Source organism: Bos javanicus, chromosome 14 (assembly GCF_032452875.1).
Source record: "Bos javanicus breed banteng chromosome 14, ARS-OSU_banteng_1.0, whole genome shotgun sequence".
Lineage (NCBI taxonomy): Eukaryota > Metazoa > Chordata > Mammalia > Artiodactyla > Bovidae > Bos > Bos javanicus.
This window is the reverse complement of record NC_083881.1, coordinates 21,560,607-21,583,242: the sequence shown is the minus strand read 5'-3', so window position 1 is coordinate 21,583,242 and position 22,636 is coordinate 21,560,607. Positions and strand designations below refer to the sequence as shown.

At 44.9% G+C, this 22,636-nt stretch overlaps 1 non-coding gene across 1 annotated transcript; it reads right to left on the bottom strand.

Moving 5' to 3' along the window:
* Positions 1-769: 769 nt before the first annotated feature.
* Positions 770-842, bottom strand: TRNAS-GGA (transfer RNA serine (anticodon GGA)). Its single transcript has one exon. It is a non-coding gene; the product is annotated as a tRNA-Ser (tRNA).
* Positions 843-22,636: the final 21,794 nt, after the last annotated feature.

Below are 22,636 nucleotides of genomic sequence, written 5' to 3'. Positions count from 1 at the left end.
CAGGGAAGTCCTGTGTTGACTTCTCTAAAGTGTGAGGATGAGAAGCAGGGCGGGATTCAGCTTTGCCAGCCTCTCTGTTGTTTTCCTCTCAAAGCCAAAATGACACAATATTTTTGCACCTGGGATTAATTTTTATTTGAAATCTAGTTCTGAAATAAACAAGAGGGGCAGTTTGCTTCCACTTTGAGAAATTTGGCGAAGGTTAAGTTATCCGAGATTCAAGCCAAGCCGTATTAGATATGCTATTCAATGGACAGACATGGTCTCCATTAAACTTTTTTCTGCTAATTGCTATTTTCCACCTACAATGTCTTGCAGATAATTTGTTGGAGGCCCTAATTGTGGCTTCTGTTAAATCCTTTGAAACTCGGGCTTTTAATCCTATGCTTTACAAATTGTTTTAAAAGTACTGATCTAATTAAGTAAAATGATGCAAATATCACTTGCCAAAACCAAATTTTTCTTGTCTAATGGACACTCTTTGCTCACATCATAACTTTAATTAAACTCGTGGATTCTGACATGCATCGGCAAGTGTGTCTCGATCTTTGTAGCATCCCTATCCGTGACCTTGGAGGGTGACTAGGGTTGCTGGCATAGGAGTGGGTCCAACGGTCCAGCCTGAAAATATCATTGAAGTGAAGTGAAGTGGCTCAGTCGTGTCTGACTCTTTGTGATCCCATGGACAATGGCCTACCAGGCTCCTCCATCCATGGGATTCTCCAGGCAAGAGTACTGGAGTAGGTTGCCATTTCCTTCTCCAGGGGATCTTCCTGACCCAGGGATTGAACCCGGGTCTCCCGCATTCCAGGCAGACGCTTTAACCTCTGAGCCACCAGGAAAGTATCATTAATAGCGTGCTTTTTTGTTTGTTTGTTTGTGGAGTCACTGGAGAGTTTTTGTGTTTATGAACAAAGAGGGTCCAATGACTTGTATTTAATAGTTAGAATGATACACTGAGAAATGATCACAGCGGTATCCTTTATATCCACCTGGTGTATTTTTCGTTTCAGATTTGGTGTTTTTTGACCACCAGAAATTCTACATGGGACTTCTGTATCTCTTCCTTTTCTCACTAAATTATGTTCCTGTTTCCCTCTAGATTGTTGAATATAAGAAACATTTTAAATAGCTACTTCAGTGTTTTTATCTGCTAATGGCTTCATCTCTGACATTTCTGAATCTGTTCTTCTCTTTCATCTCTTTATCCCTGTTCCTTTTATGTCTGATAATTCTGCCCCCCATATTTATTGATATGACTGTGTATATATAAGGTGTACAACATGACATTTTGATATATGTATACATTGTAGAATGATTTCACCATCAAGTTAATTAACATATTCATCACCTCAAGTAGTTACCTTGTTTTCTCTCCTGGGGTGAGAACTCTTGGGATCTTCTGTGCTAGCACTGTTCAGCTATATATTAACTATATATTAGCTCTAGTCCCCAGGCTGTACACTAGGCCTCCAGAGTTCCTCATCATATAACTAAATGGGCCCTTTGACCAACATCTCTCCATTTCCCCAACCCCAGCCTCTGGTAGCTCTGTTACTCTCTGTTACTATGGGTTCAAGTTTTTAGACTCCACAAATACTTAAGACCATGCAGAATTTGTCTATCTGTGCATGGCTTATTTTACTTATCGTAATGTCCTCCAGGTTCATCCATGTTATCACAAATGGCCGATTTCCTTTCTTTTAAGGCTGAATAAGATTCCATTGTGTATGTATATATATCACATTTGTAATCCATTCATTCCTTGTTGTTTCCTTGTCTTGAGTTCTGTGGATAACACTGCAGTGAACATAGGCGTGCCCTTATCTCTTTAAGATACTGGTTTCATTTCCATTGAATACAGAACAAGAGGTGGAATTTCTGGATCATGTGGTAGTTCTATTTTTAATTTTCTAAGGAACCTCCACACTGTTTTCCATAGTGGCTGCGGACAATTTACATTCCCACCAGCAGTGCACAAGGGCTCCTTTTCTTCACATCATCACCAAGACTTTCACCTCTTGGTTTTTGATAACAGTAATTCCAACAGATGGGAGGTGACATCTCATCGTGGTTTTGATTTGCATTTCCCTGATGACTAGTGATGCTGAGCATCTTTTCACGTACCTGTTGGCCATTTACATGTTTTCTTTGCAAAATTGTCCCTTCAGATCATTTACCCATTTTAAAATCAGGTTATTATTTATTTTTGCTATCGAGTTAGTGAGATCTGTACATGTTTTGGATGTTAACACCTTATCTCATACATAACTTGTAAATATTTTCATCCACTCTGTGTGTGGTCTATTCACTTTGTTGATTGTTTCCTTTGCGGGGCAAAGGAAATTCTGCCATTTGTGACAATATGGATAAACTTGGAGGATATTACGATAAGTGAGATAGCCTTTTAATTTGATGTTGTCCCACTTGTTTATTTTTGCTTTTGCCTGTACTTTTAGTGTTGAGTCCAAAAAATCACCGACTGAGAAGACAAATTGCAAGATTTATCTTTTGTTTTTTAATAAGGGTTATACAATTTCAGATCTTACATTTAAATCTTTTATTTTATTTTGAGTTGATTTTTGTATAAGACAAGGGTCTGTTGTTAATCAGTTACTAAGTCGTGTCTGACTCTTTGCAACCCCATGGACTGCAGTATGCCAGGCTTCCCTGTCCTTTGATATCTCCCAGAGTTTGCTCAAACTCATGCCCATTGAATTGGTGATACTGTCCAACCTCTGTTGCCCCATTCTCCTCTTGCCTTCAATCTTTCCCAGCATCAGGGTCTTTTCCAATGAGTTAAGTCTTCCCATCAAGTGGCCAAAGTATTGGAGCTTGAGCTTCAGTATCAATTCTTCTGATGAATATTTAGGATTTATTTTCTTTAGAATTGACTGGTTTGATCTCCTTGCTGTCCAAGGGATTCTCAAGAGTCTTCTCCAGCACCACAATTTGAAAGCATCAATTCTTCAGTGCTCAGCCTTCTTTATGGTCCAAGTCTCACATTCACACATGTGGAAAAATCATTGCTTTGACTACACCACCTTTGTTGGCAAAGTGATGTCTGTGCTTTAATATGCTGTAGGGTTTACTTTAATTGTTTTGCATGTGAATATCCAATTTTCCTGACATCATTTATTAGAGTCACCTTTTCTCATTGTGTATTCTTGGCAGATTTGCCAAAGATTAGCTGACTGTATATGTCAACTAATAATATAATATGTAGTGTGTATTTGCACTGTCTGTTCCATTCCATTGTTCTGTGTGTCCCTTTTTACACCAATACCATACTGATTAGAAGGTGTTCCCTGTCTCTTTCTCTGTTTATAAGGATGCTAATCCCTTCATGAGGACCTGCCCTCATGAGCTCACCTAATCGTCTCCCAGCAGCCCCACCTTCAAATATCGTGTGAACTTTGGGGAGAATGACATAGTTTTCAGTCCATGGCACAGAACTTCTCATCTTAAAAAGGATTTAGACTCTAAACGTGTTGAGAACAGAAACAGGTGCTTAGTCCAGGGTATGGTACAGAGGAGGTCTTTGATTGATAAACATATGACTTTGAAATCAATCCTTTCAAAGTCCCAGTGCTTCGTTAGAGACAAATAATGTGCTTCACTCAGTTAAAGGCACGCTGTTACCTGAGCCAGATTTCCATCCGTAATCCTAATGATAAAATACGGGCTGGATGTTCCTATGGCCCAAATGTGGCATCAGGGTCCTCACACTTATTAACTCATTTGAAAGCGGTGCTGTTAGGACTCTGTCTCCGACGAGAACCCTGAGCACGGGCACCCAGAACCTGAGTCCGACCTCCAGCAGTCTGATCCGAGAGGTGTGTTATTTATCTCACATACAACTTGAGATAAGTGACCTTGGTCTTTCCTTCCAGAATTCTGAATTAAAATGGTTCTCTATACTTTTAGTGCAGAGTCATCTTCCAGTGCTCAGATGCTCCATGTTAGTGCCACATGGCAATTCCTCATGTTTTGAGTGATTTTATCACCTTTGAAAAATCACTCTATTTTGATCTACGCAGGACGTTCAGGTGTGATTACAGAGCACGCTGCATTTTGCATCAACCGCACATCATGTGCATCATCTCCACCTTGGCTTGTGGCATCATTAAAAAAAAAAATCTGTGCAAATCACGAGTTAAGGGAAGTGCTATTAAAAATCATGCTCCATAAACCAAAGCATTTAAAAAAATAATTTGCTCCATTTCAGAGAGGTCCAGCTTATCAAACACGAGGCCGGCAATTAATGCCTATTGTCCGGATGGTCCCCAAATGATTACAGGCTCCCAGGAGGGAGAAATTTGAAGTGGCCACATTTGGTACCAGGTGTTTGAGTGAAGGGTGCTATTTGTCTTGAGATGTAATTGGTGTCAGCCCCGCAATGAAGAGGTTTAAACTTTATGCCTCGGCTATTATCACAAGGCCAGCCCAGCCCTTTCATCAGACTCTGGCTCCATCACCATCTCTAACAGTCATTGCTCACTGGGAGTTATCAATAAGATGAGAGCTATTGTCAGAATCCAAAATTACGGACTCGGCCCTGGAAGTTGAACAGCTGCAGGCTTACTCATTCAGCAAGACCCTGGTGTGTATGGATTGTAGTAATATGTGACTGTAGGTACGTTATACTATGTACATACACACAAAGATGATTTTTTAAATAGGTTTAAAGAAATCAGTCAGCTGTATCTGGAGGTAGAAATCATTGTTTCAATGGAAACTATGTGAGTTGGCTACCATCTTCTAGTAAAAAATGCCATATAAAGAAAAGAAATGGGTAATTTAAAACCTAGAATTCAGGATTTCCCTAGTGGTCCAGTCGTTAAGACTCCACGCTTTCACTGCAGAGGGTACATATTCTATCCCTGTTCAGGAGAACTAAGATCCCACAAACTGAGTGGCACAGCCAAAAAGTAAAAAATGAAAATAAAATAAAGATACAATTAAAAAAACCTAGAAGTTATAAATAACATTATTATACTAATTTTATGTGTTACTTTTCTATCTATGACTGTAAAACATATACACATTACATATAAATGATGACTAATAATTGGAGATTTCAAACTTTGAGCCATTATAAAGTGAGTCAAATTTTTAAGAAAATAATATGCAATTGTATCAATATTTCTTCAGCTACTCTCTCAGTGACATTTCACCATTTTTAGTTTTCTAACACAATATAAGAATCTGGAATGTATTTATTATATATCTGTTAGTCCATGGACTAATTGTGATAATAAAGATTTCCTCACTATATGGGTCATTTGAAAACTTTGCTTAAACTCTTATGGCTCATGAAGCCCCCTTCTGGAAAACCCTCTTTCTGTTTAAGATCATTTTCATAGCTCTCACTTAAGTAAGTCTTCACCATCTGTTCTTCCTTTATTCTAAATGCTAAAAGAAATTAATTCAAATGCGTCATAAAAGAGCTATTTTATGTTTTTAAATCCCCGTCTGCAGTTTAACACTAGGGCTAAATGTACATTGGCCATCTCCAAAAACATCTGGAGGAAAACATCTGGCTTATGACATCTCACTTGGAACATTTCCCAGGGAAGAAAGGGAGTTGTCCCACATGGATGTATTATTTTCTCTCACTCTGCCGAAAGTACATTGTCATAATTAAACTCATAAAGGAGGCGGGGCTTTTCATATCAGGCCATCATAGCTTTTTATTTTAATTATTTAAAAAAATGCTCCAGTTGATTCCCCCCCATTTATCTTTTTTTTTTTTTAATTTGGCTGTGCCACAGATGTGGGATCTTAGTTCCCCGATCTGGGGTCAAACCTGCAGCCCCTGCATTGGATGGAAGCATGGAGTCCCAACCACTGCACCGCCAGGGAAATCCTCACCATAGTTTTATAAATAAATTGGGTTTTTAATACACAGGTAAAGTTTGTTTTTTTTGCATTTGCTAAAATATCAGCACTTACCATTTTGACTGATTGATTGATAGTGTTTTCTTTAGAGCCAAACCTGACAAAACACTGGTCTGGAGTGCAGAGAACTGTGCTGTTAGATGTTGGTTTTACAGTCAGAGCAGAAGGTTTCAAATACTCGAGAAATAACCCGGGAAGGGGAGTCCACGCCCCCTCAGATCAGTCCCTGAGGATTAGGGCCCAGGCAGCAGGCACTCACTGTGAAGGACTAGGAGGTGGGACTAAGGCTCAGGCTAGGTAGTCATCAGCGCTGAATGTACTTTCTGGTGTATTTTAAAAAAATTATTTATTTTAAATTGGAGGATAATTGCTTTACAATATTGTGTTGGTTTCTGCAAGACATCAGCATGAATCAGCCACAGGTACACATATGGCTGACCCTCCCTCCCACCGCATTCCACCTTTCTAGGCGGTCACAGAGGGCGGGGTCGAGCGCCCTGCGTCATGCAGCAAATTCCCACTGCCTCTCTATTTTGCATATAGTAATATATATGTGTCAGTGCTATTCTCTCAATTCATTCCAATGTACTTTTATGATGCTGTGTGATCACGAACTAAGATAAGCTGTGAATGACGTTAAGGGCGGGGGCATTATTCTTGGACACATGACACAGGGGCAAATCTGACTTTGTAACGACGGCTTCTGGGAAGATGCGTGTCTGTCAGAGGCTGTGTTGTGCTGTGTGGGGAAGTGTGGAAGGGCTGGGTGCAGGGGGTGCTGCTCCAGGGCAGCAGAGCCTGGCGCCCCCTCCCGGTCCCTGGAACTTTGCTCTGGGCACCAGTGCTCTCTCACTGGGGGCGCTTCATTTCCAGGTCTGACACTCACGCGATGGCTTGGCTTCCGGCTTCCATCCTGAGTTCTTTCCCATAGGATCCTGGGACCCAGTGACACTCCAGGCAGTGGCAGTGACACAGAGAGCAACTTCGTCACGGCCTCCCCTCAGACCCTCGTCTTCCTCTCTGGAACTTCTCGGAAAACACAGTGGCCTGGAAAACGGTGATTGCAGCCGCGAGGACCAGGAGAGCTGAATGTCAGACGTCATCATAGGAGTCTGGAGGAGAAGGTGTGGAGAGGAGGGATTGTTTATGTTGAAGAGCATTGACTGAGAAAGGAATCAACTGATGTGATGGGTGTAAGAGGAGATAAAATTAGTTTATAAATGTGGCACATTAAATGCCCAACCAATATTATTTTAAAACAGACAACAGGGAATAAAATGTTGTGTCAAAAAGTAGAACAAATACCAAGATAAAAAAAAAATCATTCAATAAATACAGATAGGGTAGTGAAAACAGAAAGATTTGGAGAAAGAGGATAGAACCAGTCTTGGGAAAGTAGAAAAATATACAGAAAGTGGTGAGAGAGGGATAGGAATAGAGCGTCCACAAGGAAAAAGGAAGGCGGGGAGGCTCCTCTAGTGAGAATTAATTAATTTACTTTAAGATTTAAACCACTGCTCACCTGGGTGCTGGGCTTCAGTTTGCTCTCGCTTTGTAACTAGAACCTGCTGCCTTTTGTAAGTTGATGTTGCTTACACTGGATGGCTCCCAACCCTAACTTTTGGAACAGGTGTTAAACACTTAGTATCTTCAGGGGTCGGGTGGGAAACGTAAGTGAATTAAGTTGCCCACAAATACAAAAGAAAGCAAAACAAAATACATCCATCTGTTGGAAACAAACCACATTTTCTCTAAAAAAAAATTTTTTTTTTTTAAATTTATGCACACCTTGAGGCATGTGGGATCTTAGTTCCTCAACCAGGGATCAAACCCATGCCCCCTGCAGTGGAAGCATGGAGTCTTAGCCACTGGACCACCAGGGAAGTCCTGATCACATTTTCTGCATCTTTCTGAACTGTGATTTATACATAACACCTTGTATATATGCACATGCACATGCTCACGTGTGCACACACACACACACACACACACACACGATGTTGCTTGTTTGGTTAAGAACTGGAAATCTGACCTGTTGCTTCTACAGCAAGAGCTCAGTTTTGGGTCTTGCCTTCTGCATGGTGATGTGAATATAGCATTTGGCTTTGTATTCTTTACTTGGGAGAGAGATTTAGATTAATTCACGTTCTCAGTGGAAAAGCAGTTGTTCACAGAGGCAGCGCCTTTCTGTACTGATTTTTATTGCCGGGGAGATAGTTACGAGAGAGTTGAAAAATCCTGGTATTTCACTCTCACCCTATTTGCATTTTACTAATTGTCTAAAGTTTGGCAATTTCCATTTCATACCTTCTTTTCACAGTTTCAATATTATTTGAGAAAGGAAAACTTAACCTATCTGTTCACTAATTCTAGGTATGAACTTGTTAAATTCACAAAATGATGCACATTTGTTACAATATACGGTAGCATTACTTTTTGGTGTTTTAGTCTTAGGAATTGGACAGATTTCAGTTCAGCCTGATAATAGCGTTTTGGTAAACGGTGTCTCCCTCTAGTGATACAAACCACTGTTCTTTTAAAAATACAGTAGAAGTTGGATCCTCTGAAAGAAATATGTTCTTCAACCCAGAAAAAAAAAAATATTATTAAGAAAGTAAAGTTAACACATGGACACCTGAAGTCTGGTTTCCCTCATACCTCAGGGATAAAGAATCTGCCTGACAATGCAGGAGATGCAGGTTCAATCCCTGGGTTGGGAAGATCCCCTGGAGGAGGGCATGGCAACCCACTCCAGTATTCTTGCCTGGAGAATCCCACGGACAGAAGAGCCTGGCGGGCTGCAGTCCACGGGGTCACAAAATAGTCTGACACGACTAAGCGACTAAACAACAACAGTCTGGAATTTATTGAATATCTGATCTGAGATAGTGGGACTTTGGGGGGTATTTTATTCATTTGTTTAGCCCGTCTCCACTAGCTAATGCTGCTAGGTTCTGTGGGTTTACATGAATAAATCAGATTTGAAAGTTCTCTTCAAAGACATTACGATGTTACATTGACATGATGAGGTTTTAAAATGTTCTTTCAAATGAGAAATGTCTGGACCTCATTCTGTTTCTAAAGGTTCTATTTTCCATCAGTGTGAATGCCTCTCTTATTCCCTATTCAGGAATGGCTGTATCAATCATGAATTTTGGTTAACTCTCTTAATTTTCTGGAGGGAAGGCGAATAACACACATTATTATCTATAAATAATGGAGACTATGTTTTTGAGAGAGAATAGTAAAAAAAAAAATGTGTGCCAGCTGCTGCTATCATTCACGACTTTGCGTGGCTCTTGGGTTTGTGTGAATGTACTGAAGTGTGCAGGTGCACGCATGTGTGATCCAGTAAAAATGCTAACCCTGTCATTAAAACGGTTCTTTAAAGTACATGTCGTTTTTTTTACAATGAGTAAAAATAATTTCAGTAGTTCCTAATATCCTTCCTCCAAAAATGTGTCAGGAGGGACAAGCCTGCCTTTCGCTCAGCATCCTGGCTACCTTCCTGTTGGAGGTGGTCCTCGGATGTGGAGGGACGGGGCACTCTGGGGTTCCAGGGTTGTTCCAGGATCTAGCAGCTCCCTGGAGGCCCTCCCCATCCATTCCCCTCTCCCACATTCCCTCTGCAGTTACGATAAAGTTAAAACATGCAAAGACATCAGCCAGTATCAATGGCCTGGGACTGAAGGGAATGAGGCTTAGGGGCCAACGATTCAATATTAATATGTAAGTTCCCTCTTTACATGGAGAAGGAAATGGCAACCCAATCCAGTCCATGGGGTCGCTAAGAGTCGGACACGACTGAGTGACTTCTCTTTCACTTTTCACTTTCATGCATTAGAGAAGGAAATGACAACCCACTCCAGTGTTCTTGCCTGGAGAATCCCAGGGACGGTGGAGCCTGGTGGGCTGCCGTCTGTGGGATCACACAGAGTTGGACACGACTGAAGCGACTTAGCAGCAGCAGCCCCCTTTACAGAGAGTTGGTGGTGAGTGAGGGTGGGAAGGTCGGAGATATGAGTGTTATTCCTCTTTTCCTGAATTCTGATGGACAGGGACACATGGGGTGAGTCCTGCTCCAGCGCAGAGTGTGGGCAGGTGGGCAGTGGTGGGTACATGGCCTACAGCCTGTGAACACACTGTGTTGACGCAAGACTAATTGTTAGGGCCTGCTTGGTGATGGCTGTCTGGGTTTAGATTTTCTGCTTAGTTGAGAGGAGATCTATGAGTCACATATACCTCTCAACTGACTCCGATCACCTGGCCAGTCAGTGGCAAAGGGCCCAGGACGGCCCCCCTGAGCCAGTGGTGTGGCTTTCTTCATTGCAACCCAGGCAGGTGTGGGAGCTCTGGGCTGTTAACTACTTTCAAAGGCAGAGTAAGTGACTGAGCTATGACAAATAACATAAAACAGAGGCAGAACCCGAGTAAAAAGTCTTTTCCAGCAGAGCTTCTTCATCAGCTCAAACTATCCACAGGCTTTGACTGTAACTCAAAATATTACATATTTGCTTTACATGTATTTGTCATATTTTTAAGATCTTGAGTGAAAATCTTCATTCATCACCAAGATGACTGAATTAGTCTTTAAAAACTTCATTAGCAAGGGATGTTACAAAAAAAGGGAAAAAATAAGTAATTTTGGAAAATTGTAATGCATTTAAAAAAAATTAAAATGGTGTGGTAGACTGGGGGAGAGAAGTGCTCTTCTTTGGGAGCAAAAGGCAGAAACACATAAAATGTAGGAAGGGAAAGTGGAGCCCAGCCCAGGTTTGTACACAGGCCATCGAGTATGTGACCTTGTGTTACTTACAAATCACGTTTTAATTTCCCCTGGAAATATTCCCTGAGGCCTATTGCTCTATACGTAGAAGGAATATTAACAAGGGCTGGGAACAGGTGTACAGGTGAGGCAACCCAGTCTCCGAAGCCGGAGCCCATGCCACCAGGAGCCTAGCTTTCCCTCTTCACCTGGCCGCTGCCGGGTCCCTGGTCCCCACTGTCTCCGGATTCCACCTCCTTCCCCGAGCTCCTCTTACAGGAGAGCCCTGTGTGTGTGCGCGAAGTCGCTTCAGTCGTGCCCGCCTCTTTGTGGCGCTACGGATGACAGCCCGCCAGGCTCTAGTCCACCACTGTGTTCATCAGGGGAACTTGTCTCCTGCAGGTTTTGGGGTCATATTTCGGCATTTAGGGAAAGGCAAGGCTCTGCTGCCGTCAAAGCTTAAACACTGTCAGCGACTGTGTGCCCAAGGTCTTCTCAAGGAACTTCAGCTCAGGGGCTTTTACTTTAGCGCCCTGGCCTCGGCCGGGTCTGAGCTGGCCTCTCCTGTTGGTGGGGTGTGTGTGGAGGTGCGGAACTGCATGGAGTGGGGAGCCTGTCTGGCCTGAAGAAGAAGGACAGTGGGCTGGGCACTGTGGCCTCTGGTTTGGGAGACCCCTGAGTCCTGCCCATCTTTTCCCAAGGGAGGTGAGTCTGGGTTTGGGGAGGTCCTGGGTATTGAGAGCCGGCAGGAAGCCTGAGATGGAGGCTCCCTCCTAAGTTCCCCCTCCCCCACGGGTCTTCTCCCAAACATCAGGGAGCCGATACAGCCCAGGGCTGCAGCGAGCAGTCCTCTCGAGCACAGCTGCCCCTAAAGAGGACAGTGTGTGGATGAGTGCGGCCGTGAGCTGTGCCGACACCAGCTCTGAAGCCAGCCGCTCCTGCTCTCTTCTCAGCAGGCTTCCTCCCACATGTGTTTCCTTGGGAAACAGCTGCATTTTCTGGATGTGTTGAGGTGAACTCCTTCCTTGCACAGAGCAAGGCGGGAAGCTAGGAGGCTTTCTTTCTTTCTTTCTTTTTTTAATTTAAGGCACCAAAATGCACATATAAAATGTTGTTGAACCAATGATGTTTTCACAACATTTTAGAGCAGTTCTAATCACTTTTTTTTAACCTGTTGTGTTTTTAAAATATTTGCTGTGTGCATAGAACAGCCTGCAGGCTGCCTGCTGAACCGGAGGCCGTGGGCTTGATGGTAGTCAGGTGTGTTGTGGGGGTGGAGGGGGTTGGGATGGGGTGGTGGTCTCAGTCCTCTGGGCGTGGGCATCAGGGTGCATCCCGGTCTGCCTGCAGGGGACGCGCCCATGGGGACGCGCCCACAGAGGCGTGCGGTCCTGCGTTCCGTTCCAACACCATCTTCTTCCCTTTGCAGCTTCCCACTTCCCATCTGTGCCCACCCACTGGTTTCTCAAAGAATAATTTTAAAAACTGGCACGTGGTTCAAGGGCAAAGACTCCAAAGCTGTGGGCTCCCTGGTCCTGGGTTTGGGGTGCTGGAGACGCGCGGCCACAAGCCCTGCCAGCCTTACCTCCTTGAAGCCAGAGGAGGTGACCCAGCCTGACCGCCAAGTCTGTTTGCTGCTGCCCACGGACCGTGGGGCCCGGAGTGTTGTCTGTATCTGCAAGCTGCCAGGGAAGCGTTTGCTGTTCCCTTTCATCTTTGCCAGTGCTGCCTGCAGACTCCAAAAGGCATCTTCAGAGGCTGATAATTAGAGCCACGGGCTCAGAGCATGAGTGCTCACTCCCTGTGCTGCTTGGGTGCCGTCCTTCTGAGAAATGACATCCTCGCCAATAATTATTCAGTTATCACCTTGTTGTATTACTCCTCCTGGAGTCTCTATTTGAGGATAAATGTTAGGCCAACCTTTGCCATTCAATCCTCTGATTCGAATAAATGCAATATTCCAGAAAAAAAACCGAAACAAAACTAGAAACCCTAGGCAGCAGTTGTTTCTGAACAGAACACGGCTATATGATAGTTTTAAGGATAGTGTGAAAAATGAGTACTTAGTAAAGTGGCACTTGAATCCACTTAAGATGGGCTTCCCTGGTCGCTCAGTGGTAAAGAAGCTGCCTGCCAATGCAGGAGACGTAGGTTCAATTCCTGGGTTGGGAAGATCCTCTAGAGAAGGAAATGGCAACCGACTCCAGTATTCTTACCTGGAGAATCCCATAGACAGAGGAGCCTTGTGGGCCACAGTCCCCAGGGTCATAAGAATTGGATACGACTGAGTGACTAAACAACAATCCGTTGATGAGCTCTTGGAAGCAGTCAGTTCACATTTTGTGGAAGGATGTCTGCATGCTGCCATCTTGCTAGGATGCTCCTGTGCGTGGACCTCTATTGTCTGTAGATGGAAATCTGCAAGTCCAGCTTTCCCAGAGCACAGAGTCCTAAATTCCAGGCGCTGGTGATGTTACACTTTGTCCACGTGCTTTGGAAGCCGGGGCGGAGGGCAGAGTATCTGGCTGGGAGAGTTGACGCGTGAACCACTGGGATGTGCCTCTGGACTGAGAGTCAGGTCTCTGTATTTTGGCTTTTGTCTCGGTGAAGAGAGAACAGCAGAGAGCTCAGAACCAGCAGACTCCCTGGGTGGGTGCTTCTCCCCAAGACAGCGGTCCCTAGACTTGGCCCCAGTGAGGGTCCTCAACTTCCTTTGTGAAGTTTGTCTGGTCCTAGGCCTGGAAGTGGCTTCACAGGGGACACTAGTCATAAAGAACCCACCTGCCAGTGAAGGAGATGCAAGAGACGCACATTCAATCCCTGGGTCTGGAAGATCCCTGGGAGGTGAGCCTGGCAACCCACTCCAGTATTATTACCTGGAGAATCCCATGGACAGAGGAGCCTGGCGGGCTACAGTCCATGGGATCGCAAAGAGACACGACTGAGCTACTGTGCGCATGCACACACACACACACACACGCCTGGAAGTTAGGTCCCATGTACAAAGACGCAGGAAAGCAGACAGTGTGAAGGGCATTCCTTAAGGAAAGGCAGGAAGTCTTTCAATACCAAAAGAGGATGAATTACAAGTGTTTCCTTGGCTCCAAAGATGGCTGTTGAATGCCTGTATGTTTCACATCACTGACCCCTCGGCACACACTCCCATTCTGAACTTGAGGAAGGGTCTTTACCTTAGCTCTTCCTGAGTTTCTTGAGTGATGACTGTTTTTGTCCTGGATCCACATTTCATAAGGTAAGAATCCCACCTCTCCAAATGTGCTCCCAGACAACTCGTCCTCACTTAGCAAATGAACAAAAAAAGAGTTCAAAACTCCACGTAGGGAAAATGTTCCCCTCTGCAAATTTGCAGCAGGAGAAGTTGGACTTTGTTGAAGCTTGTTTTGGGTAAGCAGCAAGCATGTTTCCCCGCGTTGGTTCGGCAACAACATTTGAAGATGTCCCGTCGTCTCGTGAGACATGAATGGCATATTGTGGATTCCAAAACTGTGCCTGCATCTGCTATGCCCAAACCTGCTCCGTTTGCGAAGCTTACAAGTAGGCTGGCCTGTTTTTTTTTTTTTTCCTTCCCCCGAGTTTCTCTTTTGGCCAAAGACAAATTGTTTCTGTGTTACTCAAAATACTTCAACTTGTCTGCAACCCAGAAGAGAATGTAACAGGGAAGGGCCTTCTCAGGAATTCACCCACGAAGGGGAATGATGCAAACATATATGGACAGGGAGGTCCCAGAGAGTGCTGGTGTCTTTTTTCTCCTCTGGAGACAAAGAGTTGATGTGGATCTAGAAAAAGAAGCTCACAAGAGAAGTTGGTGGATTTTCTGTTGTGCTCCGAGCTTCTTGGGTGAGCTTGCTGAGGTCTTCTTTCATTGGTCTTCTTTGGATTACTAACAATCAAATTTGCAAAAAAAGTGTGGGCCCTCTCCATGTGGAATAATACTTCTGTATGTGGAATAATACTCTAGCATATGTGAGGTTCTCTGAAAGTGATGGGTCAGAAAGTGGTAGCAAGAAAAAAATTATTAAGAATGTTTTAAAAGTGAAAGTGTTAGTCACTTGGTCGTGTCCAACTCTTTGTGACCCCATCGACTGGTAGCCTGCCAGGCTCCTCTGTCCATGGGATTTTCTAGGCAAGAATACTGGAGTGGGTTGCCTTCTCCAGGGGAATCTTCCTGACCCAGGGCTTGAACCTGCATTTCCTGCACTGCAAGCAGACTCTTTAAACAACTGAGCTACCAGGGAAGCCCATGTCTTAGAGGTGATCAAAAGGTTTCTGAGACAGTATGTGCATCTAGATTTCTCTAGAAAGACCACAATGAACAGGAAAGTTTAAGACAATCAGCTAAGAACAGGTGAGGCAGCCAGTCGGCTATCATGTGCCAGGTGCGGTGACACAGGGTCCCTGACTCCTGGAACTTCTAGGCTGGCAGAAGGGTTTAATCAGGTGTTGCTTCAGTAATCCATAGGCTGAAAAAGCACTACCCTTGAAAGAACCGAAACACAAGGTACATTCCCCCCACTGCTGTCAGCTTTGTTCACTGGGACCAATATCCTCAACCCTGGAGTGAAAACTCGCGGGTCCCCAGCTCTTCTGCTTGTTCTCAGATGATACAAAAGCTCCTCTGGCCAGTTGGAGTCACAGAAATAGTCTCATTTTAGCTCTTGCAATGTCTGGGCCCAGGCGCTGGTCAACACTGGCCTTGACTACTTAGCTTGACCTCATCCCAGGTCCTCCTGGGGCCTGTCTGCCTGCAGCTGGGCTGGCAAATCCTTCTGCCTTTTCACTGCAGCTCCGTCCCCATTTCACTGCCCCGCTGCCATGGCTGTTGTGTGTGTGTGTGTGTGTGTGTGTGTGTTGGGAGGGCATACCCCTGCCCACTGGACATGTGTGTGTATGAGTGTGTGTGTGTGTGTGTGTGTGTGTGTTGGGGAGCATACCCCTGCCACACCTGTGGTGTGTGTGTATGAGTGTGTGTGTGTGTGTGTGTGTGTGTTGTGTGTGGGGAGGTGTCAGAGGTAAAAGCCCCAGCCCTTTCTTACCTGGCGGGCAGGTGTCCTGTTTTCTGCCCTGGCAGATGGTTTGAGCCAGCCCTCTCTCAATGGACTTTGTAAAGCACTGAGTCTTTGGCAGTTCTGGGCAGCAAGGCTCCTCATTCTCCGAGTCTCCCTGATCCGAGGTGGAGGGGAATATGCCTCTTACTTCCTGGGTCCCGGGTACCACCCCCGCCATGCGCTTTCCTCAGCCCCGCCTGGCCCGTGGTCCCTCCTGCCTCCTCCTGTCAGGCCCTTTCCTCTCTCTAGGGGGCCCCACTGGACAGATAACTCCTGTTGGCCCAGGGACACACACACACACACCTGGGCCTGGGACCTCTCCTCCATGTCCTACCCCCCAGGCGGGGGTGCCCCTGTCCCCCAGCACCCCTGTCCCCCATCTCCACTCTGCGCAAGCCCCAGGGTAGTCTGTGGCTCCTCTGGGGGTTCTGGCCCACCCAATGCACAGCGGGCTCAGGCTTCTGAGCCGCTTCGCTGCTCCCACCTGGTCCCAACCACAGGGGACAGGCCCAAGCTCCTCACCTGGACCCGAGTCAGAAGGCAGCCCCACCCCAGTCCTGCAGAGCCCGCCTGGGCGACCGTCTCTGGCCTCCTGGTCCTGCCCTCACCAATCCTTTCTGTATTCTTGGTCCGGGAAGGGTCCTGAACCTAGAAGGAGCCCCTGGACCCTTCTTCTTGCGTCTGCCTCTGCCTGGGGATGCAGGGGGTTGTGGTGAGGTCTGAGCGGTGGCCTCAGGTCTAGGCTCCCTGGAATCCTAAGGGCCTGAGGTTCAAATTCTGGGTGAGTTCACTTCAAACCTAACAAAAGAGGGCATGATGACTGAGATCAGAAAACAAAAGAAACCGAACTCCACGGGGTTTAAACAACTTTCCCCGAGGCCGCACTCCGCATCCAGGCATCCAGGTCAGGCCTCACCCCCAGGCCTGGGGGCCAGGAGCCGCCCTTGCGGTGTCAGGGTGAACCTGCGGGGCGAGGGCCGCCTCCTGACAAACCCGGGGCAGGCAAGCCAGAGACCCTGGGCTGGGAGGGCCCTCCGCCCCGCGCGCGCGCACAACAGGTCCTTGTAGGAGCGCGCCGTGCCACGCGGCGCCGGGGATGGGTCTGCACTCGGACATGAGCCCGCTTGTTCCCCGCTCGCCGTGAAAAGAGTTTTGAAATGAGTTCTGAATAGACAGCATTTTCTTTGTGCGAGTGGTAAATAACCCAGAGCGGAGTTACCGAGTTGCAGCTTCTGCATTCTGAAACTCCATGGAACTTTTTTGTGGGGAGAAAGGCAGGATGTTTTTTACAGAATGTGACCTCCCCGGAACACTGGAGGTGAGGAGAAAACGCTAGTGAGATAACGGTCACTGCTTTACATCTGGGAAAATACAGCTTTTAACAAAGCTACAAGAGGAGAGAAGATTCCTACCTCCCACCCCAAACCCATGCCTCATGGAGTTTCCCCAGGTGCTTTTCCCCTGGGTTTGACATTTCTTTAGATCTGATTTAAGAATCCGTGATTTTATAGTGATCATTTTCCTGTGCACATTTTTTTTTTCTCTCCCATAGAAAGCGATAGCATCTCTGAATGGGGCCGTGTGGAGAAACCCTAAGAGAAACAGCATAAGAGCATTTTGGAATATATCCCGCAAAAGATAACTTTCTACACATCTGGCAGAGATTCTCCAGGTAAAGGTAAGAAAAGAAAACACGGTGAAAAGTAGAGTCAAATTATATCATGACATCACCCTGGGTGAGCTTTGGGGAAACACAGAGCCCTGATGCAGGATGGATAGGGGTGGGTGGGGAGCCAGGAGAGTCCAGTTCCCACCCCTCCCCCCACAGGCATGGACTCAGCCTGTGGCCCTAGTCTGCGGTGACCAGGTCGGGGTCACCAGGGGCTGTTTCAGAGTCTCAGAGCACATGGGCGGAACACCAGAGGGATTGTGGGGTCCAGCAGGAAGGTCTCCTAAAACATCCATGTGTTTAATGCTGCAAATGTTACTTGTACAGTATGGAATTCTTTTTAGGTTTGTATTTGCACTGGGACTGACTCATTTTCTATTTAGAATTCTTAAAGAATCACTTTTACGGCACTCAGATGAGAAGTGCATCTGGTGCTTACATATAATAAGCATCAAACATGAAGACGTGTTGCGTGCTGGAGCCATTTGTTTGTCACTGTAGGGGACCTGCACCATCTCCACTCTGTGTGTTTCTTTTCTGGAGTACATTTTGCGCCAAGGCATCAAGCTTTAGGGCTCTTTCCTTGAGCAGTAAGAACATTTTAAAAATCCCTAGCTAGTTTCAGTTGTTAGAAATGAACACCATTTAAGACTCTCCAGGAGGTACTGTGGATGAAGCTCAGAGGGACAAAGATTGCATTGGTCACGTCCTGGTATTTGGGCTTCTGGATGCATTTCTGAAGCAGAGTGTCAGTAACAGTTACTTGTGGGCAGGTTCCATATACATAACATGAGCACTGTAACGAGATCTTCTTTCCAGCAGACTGAAAAGGTCAAGCTGGCAGTTCTCAGGACTGAGTCAGTGCTGTGTCTCACAGTGGTGGGTAAAACAAGGCAATTATAAGGCAGGTAGAAGTTGTTATGTTGCAAGTGTTCTCATGGGGTCAAGCTTCTGGTTTTTGAACAATTGGTGGGATGCATTTGTTGTTTACAACTTGGAACCTTGATCTTTCTATTTCAGACAGATTGCTGTCAAGTTAATTGGAATGCCCCCTTTAGGTCATCTTAGAATGAGTAACGCAAAAGCAGCGATTCTCCTGTGAGCTGTGGTGGTGCAGTTGAGATAAAATGATGACATTCCTCATAAAACCATCCTCGATAAGTTAAGAATAATACTTTTTTCTTTACCGATTTCATAACCATTTATTTTTAGATAAAGTAGTGTTCTTGGGTGCTGTGTGCTAAATCAATTCAGTTGTGTCCAACACTTTGCGACCCCATGGACTGTATCCCACCAGGCTTCTCCGTCCATGGGACATGGGATTCTCCAGGCAAGAGTACTAGGATGGGTTGCCAGGCCCTCCTCCAGGAGATCTCCCTGACCCAGGGATTGAACCCGTATCTCTTACGTCTCCTGCATTGGCAGGCGGGTTCTTTACCACTAGCGCCACCAAACTAGTGTCCTTGGTTTGTCATTAGTTCCTTGTGATTGAATACTTTCTCTGGGAAAAGCTTTATCTTCAACATGCAATAAAAACTAATCATAGGTCCTCAACTTAAGAAAAGTTTTACCTTAATTATTTCTTTAAACATTTAACATTAAAATGCAGCTTTGTTAGGGAACTCTACTCAGATCTTTGTGTTGGCCTAAATGGAAAGGAAATCCGAAAGAGTGGAGATGTGTATACGTAGAGCTGATTCACTTTGCTGTGCAGCAGAAACTAACATAGCATTGTAAAGCAACTGTAATCAAATAAAAATTAATTAAAAGTAAAACAAAACACAGCTTTGTACATCACCTTCAGAAATAGGGCCCTTAAGTAAGGTAATTATAAATTCATGTGGCCCTGTGGGCGGGTCGAAGTCACTGTGGAACCAGATTGTGTCCTGAGGCCATTTACAGGACATCACCAGCAGGGGGCAGCGCAGAGCAATGAACGCAAAGCATTCTGACCAGATGTCTAAAAATCTAAAGTGAAAATGTGTGTATGAACATAGTACTTTTTGGACAATGTCCTCCCCCGAACTCATATACCTCTAAAATAAATTGTTAAAAAGCCCAAACATGTTAATCCCTGAATAGTTCTCTCACTGTGAAAGTGTTGAGGGGTGAAGAGAAAACTTGATCTCCTTGTCAGAGGTGTTTGCACGGATTTTTACTTTTGATTGATTTTGTTACAAAAGGCTCGGTGAGTGCAAATACCAGTAATATGTGCACATTTTTATTATGAAGCTTTTCAGGGTGATTTTTCTGTTGGAAAATATTGTAAAAAAATCATAATTCAGACTCACGGAATAACCCTTACGAAACAGCATTTGATGCAAAATGCAGCTTTGGGTAGGTTTTCATTAAGTCCACATTTCTTTGAAGAAAATGATAACACATTGCTTTGCTTTTAAATTTTTTCTCCTCAAAATGACTACAGCAAACATTTTATGTTCTTAAGAAAAGCCACATGTAATACTCAATATTTGACATACATTTTACACTGGAAATCTGGATAGAATCAGACAGACTAAACTGAAACAAAACCCTAACGGATTTAGAAAAGGGACAGTTTATTAAAACATGTTCTATTTCATCACAGGGTTATTGTGAAAACTCGAGTTTAATGTTATTGTTATTCAGTCGCTCAGTCATGTCTGACCCTTTGCAACCCCATGGACTGCAGCATGCCAGGCTGCCCTGTCCTTCAGCACCTCCCGGAGTTTGTTCAAACTTATGTCCATTAAGTCACTGATGCCATCCAGCCATCTTTTCTGAGTTTACTGGTCCCAGCAAAAATATTGAGGGACCCTCAGTGTCTTTATACTGAATCTTCTCCTGTAATCTGGAAGTTAGCATTTAAGATGATCATTCTTCTTGGCTAATTAGGATTGCAAAACATTTCTCTTTCCCAAAGTTCATGAGCCCGTAGGAAACTGGAGCTCCTCTTGCTTGCAAGCCGAGTGTCCCTCTTTTGCCGTTAGCTTTCTTGGATTTACCTTTGAAGTGACTTTGGCTCCCGTTGACTTCCGATATCTGACACATCGAGTATGGTTGTCTTCAAGGGTTTCCCAGACAACCAGGACAGTTCATCTGGTTCCAGTCAAAGTGCCCTTAAACTCCAGTCACTTCACTTCCCTGCATGAGTCATGTGTGTAGCGGAAGGAGAGACACCAAAGGCTTCATGTGAGAGGCTGATGTGGGTGAAAAGATGGATGGATTTCACACTAAGACATCCACCTGGAGGTTCAGACTTCTGGTTCAGACTTCTGATGGTGGCCAGCGGGCTCACTGAGTCAAGCTCGCATTTAACCTGGGGGGAGGGATCCAGGTCCTGGGATCTGCCTAACTCCTGGGATCTGCCTAACTCCTGGGATCCATTGAATTCCTGCTCAGGGCTCCTCGGCAGACTCTAGCTATGAACTCTAACTTCACGTCACCCCCAAGAACTCCTCAGGGTACAGATTGTTGCCACCACCTCTGGCCTGCATGGTGCCTGGGGGTCCCCAATGGCTGTCACATCCGCCCCAGTCTCAGGTCATGTCCACTGTGACCCGCCATGAAGCCACAAGTAAAGTCTTGTTCTGCCAGGCTTGTTTCCACCCCCCAAGTCGTTCCTGAAGAGCAGAGGGGGAGGAGAGATCAGAGGACTGAGCCTTGGTCTGCGAAGGTTCCTGGACTCCACATTGATGCCTTCTGTGTTTTGTGTAAAGTGAAACACTTCACCTCATCTAGGTAGGAGTACAGTTAGGCAATTCTTTTTTTCTTCTTTTTCTTGGTTCTTGTCCTCACGGTGATGGACTAGTGGCTGGACTGATTGACAAATAGGGCAATAGAATATACAGCCTGCGCATCCCACCGGTGGGAATCTCAGATGGCAGCAGGTTGCTGCCTGAGCATGGGGCTTCTGCGGAAGTCTCCCTGTTGACTCCACGCTGCACTCAGAGTCCAGAGAGCTGAGCAGTGACTCTTTTGTCATCCAGACCGCCCCTCTCCCACCCTCTCCCCTACCTCTCATCATTCCCCTCTTCCTGCATTTGTTATATTTCATTCTGTCTGATACACTCACTGGGACATGAACATCTCATTGCAATGTGTATAAATAAGCAAATTTTTAAAAAGCCACTTTCATGAGTCTATAACAAATTTAAATAAGGATTATATATATAATAGGGCTTCCCAGGTGGCACAGTGGTAAAAAATCTGCCTGCCCATGCAAGAAATGCAAGAAACATAGGTTCAATCCCTGAGTCAGGAAGAACCCCTGGAGAAGGAAAGGGCAACCTGCTCCAGTATTCTTGCCTGGAGAATTTCATGGACAGAGGAGCCTGGCGGGCTGCAATCCATGGGGCCACAAAGAGTCATACACAACTGGGCATATTCATGCACACACACATATATAATAAGCATTCATGGAAGTATATATTTTTATATACAGTTCCTTTAACTAGCAGCCTTTCCATCAGCTACAGCTACCACTGTGATGATCACTTTAAATAATCCTTGGCTTGTTAAAATTAATGGAGATGAATGTAATTTTATAATAGGAAATGTTGTTTTTGGGGTGTGAAACAATAGTAATCAATTTGAATAAATATTTGCTATTTGTTTTCATAAAAGTTTAAATCCTCCAAAGAGAACTCTGACCAAAATAGGAATAGAGCAGGATCAAGGAAACAGGTGGTATGAGTCATATCACTGGCTTTCAATTAAAGGATGCTGTGACTGTTGGCGTGGACCACACATAGGCAGTTTCAGAATTTCTTAAGCTGAAATCCAGCTGGAGAGTTCTTAATCATGGTGGACTTATCTTCATCATTTATAGTCTCTCTGTGCATTGATGGACATTGGTGATAGGGTTTTGATACCTAAATCACAGTTTAAAAAAATTCAAAGAGGCATATGAATCCTCAGGCTGAGGCATTTCCTGAGCTAGCGGGTTTTCGTGCAAAGCTAATGTGTGTAATAGAGACTCAGTCTTTCGCTGTACAGTTTTGTCATCCTGTTTCAATAACTAAATGAATATTCTGAATTAATAAGCTTAATGTTTGTATAAGCTAAAGACTAGTCTAAGCTCTGCATTCATTGATGGGAGCCTTAAGCAAATGTTTCTTTTCATCAGCTTGTTCAAGAGGCATAAATGTAATTATGGCTCTGAGGTCATAACATAACAATTGGTCAACACGGTAACTAACTCTGGAACAGGTAGCAAAGTTATGGGTTGTAAGTTGCTTTGAATACGTGAAAGAT